This window comes from Sus scrofa, chromosome 17, assembly GCF_054392235.1.
Source record: "Sus scrofa isolate SSC_HxYL_T2T_F1_AM1 chromosome 17, Sscrofa_HxYL_maternal_Yorkshire_Landrace_v2.0, whole genome shotgun sequence".
In the NCBI taxonomy this organism is placed as follows: Eukaryota; Metazoa; Chordata; class Mammalia; order Artiodactyla; family Suidae; genus Sus; species Sus scrofa.
This window is the reverse complement of record NC_139399.1, coordinates 25,947,943-25,960,152: the sequence shown is the minus strand read 5'-3', so window position 1 is coordinate 25,960,152 and position 12,210 is coordinate 25,947,943. Positions and strand designations below refer to the sequence as shown.

The 12,210-nt window shown below is 40.0% G+C and overlaps 1 protein-coding gene across 6 annotated transcripts in view; it reads left to right on the top strand.

The window, feature by feature from the left end:
* PAK5 (p21 (RAC1) activated kinase 5) overlaps positions 1–12,210 on the top strand; it is a 332,259-nt gene that overhangs the window by 141,395 nt on the left and 178,654 nt on the right. For all 6 annotated transcript variants that reach the window (XR_014831914.1, XM_085003097.1, XM_021077404.2 and 3 more), the window contains one exon: positions 2,669–2,818. The gene's annotated coding sequence lies outside the window, so the exon portion shown is untranslated. The remainder of the gene's footprint in view (positions 1–2,668; positions 2,819–12,210) is intronic.

Here is a 12,210-nt window from a genome sequence, read left to right as displayed (position 1 = left end):
TGCAAATATGAAATTTAGTTGGCATTACTACCTCATATTAAGATGTACATTATCAACAGGTTCAGAATGGGATGGCCATTATCTAAACATTAAGATTGCTTTTTTTTTCTAGGTCAAGAGTGGCCATGTAGCTTTATCATAGATATATAAATAAAGATTTCTTAGATGTTTAAAGAGAAAGAAATTTGAGTTTTAGTGATGATCTGGGAACATATTAAAGTAAGTTAATGGCATCTATTTTTTTAAAAAATGTTCTTTGCAGAATAAATACAAAAGGAAAATAATATGCTTTTAATTCATTTTATTTTCCTAGATCAAAGGATTACTTTTATAAAAATATTGAATTACCTTATTGTTATGCAGTATACCCATGTGGTTAGATGAGTCCTAAAATTATATTTCCTGACAAGGTGATTTATCTTCTGATACTCTGACATATATGAAGAGAATCTCACAAGAAATTTTAAAAGAAATATATATCTACTTATATTTTAGCTGATTTTGAACACATAAGAACTGAGCTTTCAGAACCATCCTTCTCTTTCTTGTTACCTTTGCTAAACATCACTTTCTGCAAATCCTTCTGATCTCAGCAATGGTAGCTTAAAAAACATAGGGCATGCTTTTGTGAAAGTGATTTTACCACCAAATTACTTTGCATGAGCCACATATAAATCAAGGTTTAAATTAACCAGTTTAAAATTTTGAGAGGGAACCTTAATTGGAAAAATTTTGCAGCCGCTGTAAAACATAAATCTGTATTCCTAAGGAAATCTTCAGTGTCCTTCAGATGTGTTAGTAGATGCATAAAGTGTGATAGCTTTATTGTTTATGGCACAAAGTACTGATATTTTTACAAAATAAAGAAGTCTATTACATGGGTACATTGTATACTTAAAGTTAGCTGACCCATGTAATGAAATAAAAGCAGTATTTCTTCTTAAAATCCAAGGAGGAAAGTGGAGCCATCTTCTGGGGGCAGTTTGGGTTGTCCCATAATGGATAAGGTAGACTATCAACCTATAGTTCTTTTTTTTTTTAATTTTTTTTGTCTTTTTGTCTTTTTAGGGCCACCCTGCAGCATGTGGAGGTTCCCAGGCTTTTGGGGTCTAATCAGAGCTAAAGCCACCGGCCTATGCCACAGCCACAGCAATACTAGGATCCAAGCAGTGTCTGCAACCTGCGCCACAGCTCAGGGTAATGCCGGATCCTTAACCCACTGAGTGAGGCCACTGATCGAACCTGCAACCTCATGGTTCCTAGTAGGGTTCGTTTCCTCTACGCCACGACAGGAACTCCATCAACCTATAGTTCTTTTCAAGGAGATTTTCTTTGAGCTTGTCTGGAAATTGGATGAGTCGTGAGTAATATCAGGCAGAAGAAAAGAACTGGGATCTGGAACTTGTCCTTTTAATAGGATAGAGGAGAATATTGCTCTCAGTTTTTGGATATTTCACAAAGCATAGAAAATCTGTATTGGAGAGTTCTCTTCGTGGCTCAGCAGTTAACGAACCCAGCTAGGATCCATGAGAATGTGGGTTCGATCCCTGGCCATGCTCAGTGGGTTAAGGATCCGGCATTGCCGTGAGCTGTGGTGTAGTTCGCAGACATGGCTTAGATCCTGTGTTGCTATGGCTGTGGTATAGGCCAGTGGCTGTAGCTCCAATTCATCTCCTAGCCTGGGAACGTCCATATGCCACAGGTGCAGTCTGAAAAGAAAAAAAAGAAAAAAGAAAGAGAAAAGAAAATCTGTATTGGTCTCTTTCTACCCTATCAGCATTTATTTTTTGCTCATTTAAAGGGCAGTGCTCTGCTATGCCATAATATCTGCATATAGACTACGTAAGATTCACCAGCGTGCATACAGTGGTTCCTCATTATTCATGGGTTTTGTATTTGCAAACTCACCTAATTATTATTATTTTTTTGCATTTCTGTTCTTTTTCTTGCTGATTTCACTGTTGGAAATGCCCCCCACCCCCCACCCCCACCCCAGCATAGTGCTGAAGTGCTGCCTAGTATTCCTAAGAGCAGGAAGGCTGTGATATACCTTACGGAGAAAATGTATGTCTTAGAGAAGCCTTGTTCAGGTATGAGTTGTAGAACTCTTGGCTGTGGGTTGAGTGTAAGTGAACCAATAATATATATTAAATGAGGTGTCTTTAAATGGAAACACATATAAAACCAAATAGCAAAGTCATGTATTGGTTGATCGATGCAAACTAGCAGAAACCTAATCCTGTATTTCCTCTTAGAACAACACTGATTCAGTGTTGGTGGCAACTTAATAGAACATAATGATGAAAAATAATGAGAATCAACTGTATTAAACCTGTATAACTACTAGCCAGTGGACGAGGCCCCAAAGATTCACAGGCCAAATCCACAGTTCCTGTCCCTAGAGGGCTCACCATCCACAAGAGAGATGCACTCCCAGTAGAATGATTAGGGAAAGTGCTGTGACAGATGCAGGCAGTGCTAAGGGGAACCTGGTCTTGCCTGGGGGTGCTCAGGTCATAACATGCAGATCAGTAACTACATGTCTGAGAAAAGGACTGAAACAGAAAAGAAAGGATGTCCAGCATGGAGAATGAGGTTTTATTTTTATTTTTAAACACAGCATAATGTTGGTGGCGTTCTGACTCATGTTGGTACCATGTTGTTGCAGAAATACACTGTGGCGAAATGCTTCCACCTTCTTGCCAAAATGAACAGTGAGGAAAAATGAAGAACCCTGAAGAACTCCAAAGAAAAGTTGTAGAGCAGGAATAGCCACCCTCCTCTGGAGTCTGATTCATCCACAGCCATCATAAAAAAGGTAGGGGAATAAATTATGTTATGGTTTTTTTTTCTCCTTTACAGTTTTATTTTAAATTATGCAATGGTAAGAAACCAAAAAGTACCTTTTAATATATTCATGAGATAACATCTACATGCCTGCACATTGTTCCAGGCATTTAAGGATACAACGGTGAACAAAAAGGCAGCTTTGAAGGAGCTGGCATTCATGTAGTGGGAGGATATCAGTATGTAGAGTCAGCCCACCATATCCATGGATTCTACATCTACATTGAGTCCCTGGGTGGGGAACCTGCAGATACAGAGGGCCGACTTTATTGTGCTATTTTATATATAGGACATGAGCATCCATGGACTTTGGTAGCCACAGGCATCCTGAAACCAGTTGCCCCCGGGTACTGGGGATGACTATAAATCAGCACAAAAGAAACTGGGGTCATTCAAAATGTTCATGAATGTGGCAATCAGGTTAATAAAATAAAGGATGATTGAAGGGCTACTTCTTTTGGATGTCAAAGCAGACCACTTAGAGAATTTTGAGTTGAATGATAGGAAAGAGCCAGCTGGGTAAAGGTTTGCAGATAGAACCTTGCCTGTGCTATGAACCAGGATCCAGATGGATATATTCGAGGCTCAGGAAGCCATTATTGCTTTGAGAGGGTATTTGGAAAATCGTGATGTAGAGAACTTGGAGAGCCTTTCGACATGGAGGAGTGTCTTGATTTTACTCCAGTGAAGACATAAGCCATTGGAGAGTTATTAGCAGAGGAATTTATATAAGTGAATTCATATTTTTGAAAGATCATTCTGCTTTATTTAGCTAAAGATTAGGGGCTCAGTGACAATGGAAAACAGGGTGCTGTCATCTAAGCAAGAGTTGCTGGTGAGTTGGCTTAGGGACATGGCATCAGGAATAGATGTGTTTAAACTAGAAGACTGCCAGTGCTCTTTATGAATCCCCAAACATAATTTTAAATTTCATATATAGGGTATGCTTTCATTTGTGTTTTAATGTGCAGTAGTTAAATGGTTATTTATTTTGCTGTTTCAAAGAACAGCTTCTCATATATATGTTTGTGGCTTCTGAAACTTAGAGAATATTGATGTCACATTGTGAAAAGACTTAAAATTCTGCTCTGAAATCTCATTTCAAGGTAGGTGTTCTTGCAACACTTGGAGACTTGAGCTTTCCAGATGCTTTTTCAACAACATTCTTCCTTCCTGCCTAGTTCCTGACATCTGAGAAGAGTGTTACTTAAATAATCGATATTTGAAATTTATTTTTTTAATTTATTTAAATAACTGAAGGGTGCCCTTCTGGATAAGTAGGGCATATGCATTTTTAAAGGACTGGTGGCTTAGGTTAGTCAAGCATAACTTCAAGACTAAAACTTTCATACTGGATTATTCCTATATGGAACATTAAAGGAAAAATGAAAATAATATTGAAAATTGGTGTTTTTAAAAGGACAGGAATATGTAAGAGATTAATTTCCAAAATATACCAACAGCTTATATAGCTCAATATAAAAAATAATCAAAAAATGGGCAGAAGACCTAAATAGACATTTTTCCAAAGACATGCAGATGGCTGACATGCAGATGGCCAAGAGGCACATGAAAAGATGCTCAGTATAACTAAGTATTAGAGAAATGCAGATCAAAACTACGAGGTACCACTTCACACCAGTCAGAATGGCTATCATCAAAAAAGTCTACAAATGATAAATGCTGGAGAGGGTATAGAGAAAAGGGAACCCTATTACACTGTTGGTGGGAATATAAGTTAGTACAACCACTATGGAGAGCAGTATGGAGGTTCCTGAAAAACTAAAAGTGCAGTTATCATATCCAGCAGTCCCACTCCTGGGCATATATCAGGAAAAGACAAAAACTATAATTTGAGGAGATATGTGCACTACTTACGATAAGTTCATAGCAGCACTATTTACAATATGTAAGGCATGGAAACAACCTAAGTGACCATCAACAGATGAATGGGTAAAGACGATGTGGTATATATAAACAATGGAATATTACTCAGCCATAAAAAAGAATTAAATAATGCCATTTGAAACAATGTGGATGGACCTAGAGCTCATCATAGTAAGTGAAATATGTCATAGAAAAACAGATATCATATGAAATCACTTATATGCGCAATCTCAAAAAATGACACAAATGACTTATTACAAAACTGAAACAGACTCAACGATGTAGAAAACAAATTTATGATTACCAAAGGGGAAAGGCAGAGGTTAGGGAAGAATAAATTAGGAGTTTGGGATTAACAGATACACACTACCATATATAAAATGGATAACCAACAAGGACCTACTTGTATAGCACAGGGAACTATAAAAACGTGTGTGTGTGTAAATCATTTTGCTGTACACCTGAAACAGTGTAAATCAACTATATTTCAGTTTTTAAAAAGAAAAGAATATGTGGATTTAAGCGGTATTTGCCAGAGAAACTAATGCTCTCTGCAGGCAGTGCTTCATGTATTAGAGTGTGTACCATTAGCAAAGCTCATGGTGGGGGTGATCAGAGGATATAAGGAATTGTGCAGTAGCCTTGACAGGTGGGCCCAAGATTTCAAGAAGCCCACAGCCACTGTTGGAGCATGAACCAACCTCAAGTCTGTGTGCAGAAGAGTTTTCATGATGACTCAGCCCAGCAACGTTTTAAGAGCTGAGCAAAGGACAGATCCCTGCTTTCCAAGACTGGTAACTTTCTGAAATGGTTCTAAATCCAGGTGCTGTAGGCCCTTCCTTCATCCACTCCAGACCCCTATCAAAAGAGTTGTCAGAACAGAGCGTTACTGCATCAGTTACATAATGTCATGTAGTTTAAAAGACTTGAGAGGACACGCAAGATGTATACATAATGGCAAAAGATCAGGTCCAGCAGGAGAAAGCAAGCCCAGCAAACATCCAAGGAGACTGAGGCTTCCAAGTATAGCTCCCAGAGCCCTTTCTCCATCACACAGGATGTGCTTTGTCTTATGATCATGGACCAGAAAGATACGAGGAGCCAAGGCTCAAACTTACTGAGGGGTATTTTATATTCCACAACTCAGGCAGCTAAACGCAGACTTTATAAACAGGTACAAACCATCAATCCATACAGTTCCAATAAATAGCACACACAGGCTAGTACAGGAGGCCTGGGGTGGGTTTGGGATTTTAACAGCACATTATAAATCCTAGCTAGTACATTTCACTCTGTGTTGGCCAAGAATCAATACCATGGTTTCAGGTACCCTTCAAGATGAGCACAGAGCTACCCAAGATCAACTACAAGTTAACCCTATCCTGATATACTTAAGAGAACTGAGCCGTGATGAGGTCATCCAAGAAGATTCAAGATAGCATACTAGATTCTTTGCCTGGTTTTGTCATCACTGAGCTGGATACAACTCTTTGTTTAGCTGGAAAGATCATTAAAGGGCTAGGCTTTCAAACGGTAGTCGGAATTCCTGGAAGAAGTAATTAGATTCTGAAGCAGTACTGATAAAATAAAACAGAAAGAGTAATATCATTTTAGATTGATTTCCCTAGAATCAGATGGTGATTCTAAATTTGGATGCTGGTGTGTATTTGGGAGTGATGCTAGTATATCTTTGTAGGAGAGTAGGAATGTGAGATGGGAAAAGAGAAGAGACAAACTAAGTATCTTATCACTGCTGTGACCAACAGACACACAATCCCATTAAGGCAGTTCTGAGATATAGTATAGAACATACCTTGGATTTTTCCTGACCAAGGGCAAGGAAATTGGGATATGTAGCTCTCTTCTCTCATATACCTTGGTTGAGGGCTGCTCCTCAGGGTGGGAGGGAGTGGGGGTCCCTGGCATTTGTGGCCTATAATGTATATGGACCAAGGGCACTCTAGCAACCAGAGGAAGCCCTCAGGCAGAGTCCCAGTCGTTAAAAGCCACCATCAGGTCAGCACACAGAGAAATGATGAATTCCAAGGGATGGATGGAGCACCTACAGTTTCTCCTATAAGAAGCCACAACAGTGATGGTGATCATGATCATATTAATAGTTTAGTACATCCTATTAATTAATCCTACTTGTTGAGTAACAGAAAGCCACTTACTACACTAAATGCTTTATGTACATATTATCCGCTGATTCTTATTTGTTGAATGCTCATTCCGTGCCAGGTTGGGAATATATATCTTATTACCACAGTCCTTTAGCATGTGCAATATTCTAATCTTCAGTTTATACATGGGCAGATAAAGTTGTATGCTCTGGAGCCACACACACAGGAAATGGAGTTGGGATTCAAACTCTGGTTTGTCCACCTCTAAAACCATCACTTGGCCATCATTGTAATCCTTAATCAACTAATTAATCATTGATGTTTTTCTAACACCCATTTATTGAAAAGTTGGCAGATGCTATTTAGATTCTGGGATACAAAATAAAAATTCCCCCTATTTTCAAAGAGCTCAAGCATAGTAGAACACAAAGACAAGGAAATATACAGTGATATAAGGGCTATGATGAAAGTATGTTGCAGCTATTAAATAGGATCAAGAAAGAATATCCATTGTTGCCGTGTAACAAATAACCCTGTAACTTAGTAGCTTAAGACAGTAAGTGTGTGTTCTGCTCATTAATCAATGGTTGACGTGAGGATCTCTGATCTGGGCTAGGTTTGGCTGATCTCACCTGAATTCACCCATTTGTCTGCAGTCAGCTGGCAGGCTGACTAGGGCATGGATAGTCTGAGATGGCTTCAAACACAAAGCTGGTAATTAATTGGGAGTAGCTGGGACAACTCAGTTCTCCATCATGCTAGCCCAGGCTCAATCACTTCAGTTGAGGAAGGTTTAAGGGAGTAAATCAAAGCATAAAACGTTTAGAACTAGAGAGTCTCAAATTTGAAGTAAGCCAGAAAGAAAAAGACAAATACTATATGATAGCACTCATTTGTGAAATCTAAAATATGGAACAGATGATCCTGTCTAAAAAAAACAGAAACAGATCATGGCCAAGGAGAGCAGACTTGGAGTTCCCAGGGAGAAGGGGGAGGGAGTGGGATGGATGGGCATTTGGGAGGTTTTTTGGATGCAAAGTGTTATATTTGGAATGAATGGGCAATGGGGCCCTGATGTTACAACACAGGAAAATGTGTGTGATTGAGTCACTTTCCTTTACAACAAAACATGAAGAAACAGTGTAAATCAACTATAATTTTTAAAAAAACTATGAAGAGTTTCTTGAGGTCTAGGCTCAGAACAGTCACTTTTGCTTTATTATACAGGCCAAAGCAGATCACAAGCCCAGCCCAAATTTAAGGGATGTGCAAATAGATTCCACCTCTTGGTGAGAAAAGCTTCAGAGTCCCATACAGGAAGGGGAGCTCTAGATTGACGTTTGCCAAGAACAGAAACATCTAGTTTAAAACCTGCAAGATGGGTAGGTGTTCCTCTGACAGAGTGAAGTAGGAAGCAAGTTTAAGGCGTAGAAGTTAGTATGTGTTCAAAGACACAAAAGAAGATGTCCTGTGATGCTGTTAGGTGATTTGGAAGTGAAGGCATATGGGGGCGAGGGAACGAGAAGAGGCAAGCACCATGAGAGAGAGGGGGGAAGCGCAAGTTTAAAGAATCTAAACATATAGGATGTACCAGAATTCAGGAAAATGAAAGTTAACTTGCAGGCAGAATAATATATGTTTATGAAAGAGTGAAGAGCCAATGGACGGATGATCAAAGACAGGTGCATGGATGGATGGATAGATGGATGGATGGGTGAGTGGACAGGTTGATATAGCACAGAGTGAAAACAATTAGAAGACTTTTCATTTATGAAAGGTATTGTAGTGTTTGTATTTATTTCAAATAGATGGAGAAAAGGAAGAAGGAAGGAAATACTTTGATGGGTGCTTGGAGAAGAAGATGAAGTTCATAGTGGGCTTGAATGAAGTTTTCTGCTCATGAATGTATTTGTGGCTTCAGGGAAGTAATGCAATGATGTGGATTTCATGGTAGAATCTTTCTGTGATGCACCTTCCGTAACATTCTAAGTGTAGGGAGTGGGTGTTATGGAAACAAAGAATTTTTGGAATATGGTTCCAAACTGAAATTCCAAGGCTCTAGACTTTGCTAAGGCCAAGTGTATGGGGCAGGTTTCTGTAAGGCAGGTGGGCTCCACTGACATTAGGGGTGTATTTGTAGAAATTTGTGCTTGTGTGTTTTCCATCAGGATGTATGTGTGTGTGCGTGCGTGTGTGTGTGTGAAAAATGGTAATTTTCAGTTCACAGATTTCTTCACTTTGAGACTAAATTATGTGAATTAAACAGCAGCCCCAGGGAGTTCCCATCATGGCTCAGCAGAAATGAACCTGACTAGCATCCATGAGGACACAGGTTTGATCCCTGGACTTGCTCAGTGGGTTAAGGATCCAGTATTGCTGTGAGCTGTGGTATAGACCACAGACTCGGCTTAGATCCCGTGTTGCTGTGGCTGTGGTGTAGGCTGGCAGCTACAGCTCCAATTCGACCCCTAGCCTGGGAACCTCTATATGCCATGAGAGTGGCCCTAAAAAGACAAAAAATAAAATATAAAATAAAACGGCAGCCCTATTCTGCAGTTTTCCTAAGTTTTTATTGTTCTCCTGGGCCCATGTTTTAAGTGTGATGCTCTCCCAAGTGACCAGGTGCAGCAAATTCTACCGGAGTCTTAACAGGCTGACATTAAATCTCCAGCTCCTTGGAGGCAGAATGGAAACTTGACTGTGAAAATAAATGTTGGCACGACCCATGAATGGAGAATCTGGGGTCAAAATACCCACCTGCATTGACTTGGAAATGTGTTACATTCATTCTTCCCTCCCAAGTACTATTGTTGACTCTTCATTTCCTATTTCTGAAAAGAGAGATAAAGATGAATATTTTTTTAAAAGAAGTAAAATAAACAGAAAATAACATAGCCAAAAGAAAACAACACCATTAAAGCAGACACTAAAGATACAAAGTCCAGTGAATCCTCTCTGAGGATGTAATCATTGATGACTTAATTAATTTTTGTTTGGGGAGGAGGGCCGCTTCCCATTCCATTTCCCCACCTCCCCTCCAGAGGTAACCACTATCCTAAATTTGTCAACCATTCACCATCTTCTTGCTGAAAAAGAAACTGGACCAAACATAAGTTTATCTCTATGAAATGTTTTATTTTTGCTTCTTTTTGAGCTTTATAATAATGATCTCATGGTCATATAGTCTGCAAGGTTGGATGGTTGTTTCTGTGATTGATCCATGTTGTTACATGCGGCTGTAGTTTATTTTCACAGCTAAAAATGATTACATTGTGTGACTATATCACCATTTGTGTCTTCTCCTGTAGGTTGCCATTACTCTTATTTCTGTTTTCTGCTGTCATGAAAATACTATGATTTGTTTTCTTATACTTCTGGTGCTTGGGCAAGAGTTGTCTCAGGCTACATACATATGAATCAGTTGGTGGGATGTAAGATATTCAGGTGACTGATCATCCCAGTTTGCCTGAAACTGTGGAGTTTCCTAAGGATGCAGGACTTGAAGCACTAAAACCAGGACAGTCTCAGGCAAACTGGGATGAGTGGCCAGCTTAAATATGTATGTGAACAAAAAAATCAATTAATATGTATGTGCTCAACTTTACAACATGACACTAAGCCCTTTCCCAAAGAGACAATTGCAATTTACACTCCTGTCCAGCTCAGCAGTAAATGAGAATTCCCTTGGAGGCCCAATCTCGCCGTGCTTGGTGTTCTCGAGATCTTAATTTTTGCCACTCAGTTGGGTGTGAAATAGTATCTTACTGGGATTTGAGTTCCCTGTTTACTAATGAGGTTCAGATCTTTTCATGCTTTGTTCTCCATTTGTGTTTTCTCTTCTGTGAAATGTCTTCCACATCTTCTTTCTTCTTTCTGTTGGTTGTTTTGTCAGCATGGTTGGCATCTCTTCATATTCTCTTGCCTTTGCTGTCACCTGGAACAGGGTTTGGTTGCCATAGTATTCATGATGTTTTGGACTGAAAAATTCTTGTTGAAGGAGGAGGGCACTGTCCTGTGCTCTGTAGTAGTGTAACATTATCCTTGGCCTCTACTCACAAGATGCCAATAGATTCTCCCAGTTGTGACCGCAGCAAAAATATCTCTAGACATAAAATTGTCTCTAGTCAAATATCCCCCCGGGGAACAAAGCTCTATCTGGCTGAAAAACACTGACCTATATCCTGAGCAGCTTGCTCCTGGGGGAGAGAGAAGGAGCAAGGCAGGTAAATACTCTCTCCATTTGTCTCTCTGGTGGTCTCTTCCATGGTATGTCCCTGAATAGAATGTTGAGAGGTATCCCATGTCACTTAGCAGGTGCATCTGCTGGGCTCCTGGCTGTGTTTCTTCCTGGTTTATAATAATGCCATCCTCAGAATGGTAGTGGAAGACTTGTCTTGCTTCTTATCCTTCCCTGCCTCATTTCTTTTCTCCTTTCTCTCCTACCCTGGGATTGCATATTCCAACTGAGGCACCAGCCCTTAATGCTTGTTCCCTGGGAAATTGAGCTAAAGTACATGGTTGTAGAAAGAATACCCTGTGAGAGCCTTTGGAAATTGGATTATTCACCTGTCTGAAGGAAACAGGGACAAAATTTTTTGTGGTGATTGGAGGAGCATCACAATTATTTAAGCTTTTACCTAGAGTCACTTGAGATAAGGTTTAAGGAGATGGTCAAGTGTTGGGATATCTAATAGCTCCAACATGCAATGATAATTATACAGATTGTGGAATAAGGTGACTTCTTTCCCCCCACCCACCCAAAGTTAGACAGAGGGTTGTTAATTGCCAACTTAAATCATGTTCTGAAGCCAGAGGGCAGCTTTACAGGAGGCTTATCTTTGACCATTTCAGGACAGTCCATGATGAAATTCAGATCCAGGATCTGACTCTCAGATTGGCAGAGCTGCAAGGAAGCCTAAATGCACAGCTTTGTAGGGTCTCCTGTTACAGACTCGGGGCCCTAACAAGGATGTCAAGACCTGGGATGAGTTCGTTTGGGTGGGTTAGCTTCAGAACCTTCAACTCCTGAATTTCCCTTGATCCTCTTTGAAGACAAGGGCAATCCTTTCTCCCTTGACAGAGAAGAACAACCTTCCTCACCTAATGGCTATGCAGAGACCTCACCTGAAACCTCCTAAAATGTTCTCATTCTCCTTGAGAGTTTTCTCTGCCAGTCCTTACTGCCTACAAGCTTATGAGTAGAGGAGAAGCACTAGCCCTTCTCCAGGAAGAAGTAGCATACCCACCGAAAAATTGAAATACCCGGCTAATGCATACCCTCAGACCCAAGGGACCCACACAGGACACAGATGGGAACAAGCTCTGAGTGTGTGGTGGGAGGGTGAAACCCACG